This window comes from Octopus bimaculoides, chromosome 12, assembly GCF_001194135.2.
Source record: "Octopus bimaculoides isolate UCB-OBI-ISO-001 chromosome 12, ASM119413v2, whole genome shotgun sequence".
NCBI lineage: Eukaryota > Metazoa > Mollusca > Cephalopoda > Octopoda > Octopodidae > Octopus > Octopus bimaculoides.
In genome coordinates this window covers 55,394,987-55,396,789 of record NC_068992.1, presented here as the reverse complement: position 1 = coordinate 55,396,789, position 1,803 = coordinate 55,394,987, and positions in this window count along the sequence as shown.

Below are 1,803 nucleotides of genomic sequence, written 5' to 3'. Positions count from 1 at the left end.
ATTATTATTATTTACATATTTCTTATAGAGGAGTCATAGCAGTCCTAATATTATCTATAAAAAATGAAGTAGACTGACATATCAAATTTTGAATCCGTTGAAGTTACACAAGATACCGAAATATTGTTTAGCAAATTTAATTATGGAACTCTTCTTCTTTTATTTACATATCCCTTCCAGAGGAGTCATAGCAATCCTAATATTATCTATTATGATTATTTTTATTATTATTATTATTATTATTATTATTATTATTATTATTATTATTATTATTATTATTATTATGTGATGAAAACTTCAGTTTATTTTGCTGACTGTGATGGCAGGTGTCAGATATCCACAGCCAGCAGACTAAGGTGACACTTGTTTACTGGTCATGATTCATGAATCCTGCGAAGAACTCTTGCAGTTCCAAGTAACGCTGGTTTTTTGAAAGTGTTCTACCTTTACATTTGCACCAATCTTTTTTAGTCATGTTGGTAACTGATTGCTGATACTTCCAAATGCTCCAATTACTATTGCTATCGCGTCTACTCACCTCATAGACCACAACCTTCGCATTTCCCACTTCAAATCGCCATAGTTGTTTATTTTTTTCTTCTTCTTGCACATTTTTCCTGTTGTCACCGGGTCATACTATGTCAATTATTATGCATGTTCTTCCTCTTTTGCTTTCATCACAACAATGTCCGGTTTCAACCTTTCTGCTTTTCATCCTTTCGGTGCCGATAAAATAAGTACCAGTGAAACACTGGGGTCAATGTAATCGACTAGTCCCCTCACCCAGTGACATTTCGCGCACCTTGACGTTCTAAGTTCAAATTCTGCCGAGGTCGACTCTGGATGTCATCCTTTCGAGGCCGATAAAAGAAGTACCAGTTAAACACTGGAGTCGATGTATTCGATTAGCCCCCTCCCCCCAAGGCGGCGAGATGGCAGAATCATTAAGCACGCCTGGCGAAATGCCTAGCAGTTACGTTCTGAGTTCAAATTCCGCCGAGGTCGACTTTGCCTTTCATCCCTTCGGGGTCGATAAATTAAGTACCAGTTACGCACTGGGGTCGATGTAATCGACTTAATCCGTTTGCTTGTCCTTGTTTGTCCCCTCTATGTTTAGCCCCTTGTGGGCCATAAAGAAATAAGAAACGTTAGCACGCCGGGTGAAATGCTTAGCGCTATTTCGTCTGCCGTTACGTTCTGAGTTCAAATTCCGCCAAGGTCGACTTTGCCTTTCATCCTTTCGGGTTCGATAAATTAAGTACCAGTTACGCACTGGGGTCGATATAATCAACTTAATCCCTTTGTCTGTCCTTGTTTGTCCCCTCTATGACCAGCCCCTTGTGGCAATAAAGAAATAAGAATCATTATTATTATTATTATTGTTGTTGTTGTTCTTATGCTCGTTGTTAGTAGTAATTTCATCGGGTGGTGCTATTGCAGTGCAGGATCGGTAAAAATAGAGCAACGATGCGAATTCGCCTTCCCCGGCTCCACACAATAGCCGTAAGAATTAATAAGACGAGGTTTTCATGTTTGGAACATTCTTGTACCTACATCTGCTCGATCAGAAGACTTGTGTTAAACAACAACAACAACAACAACGACAGCAATAACAATAACAACGAAAGCAACCTCTCCAACGCCACCACCACCACCACCAACAACAACAACAACTACTTCAACAATTACTTCGGAAACACTGTTCCCACCGTCGCCACCACCACCTCCGCCGCCACCACCACCACCACCATCACCAATAACAACACTACCACCGCCGCCACCACCAACACAAGCAACAGCAGC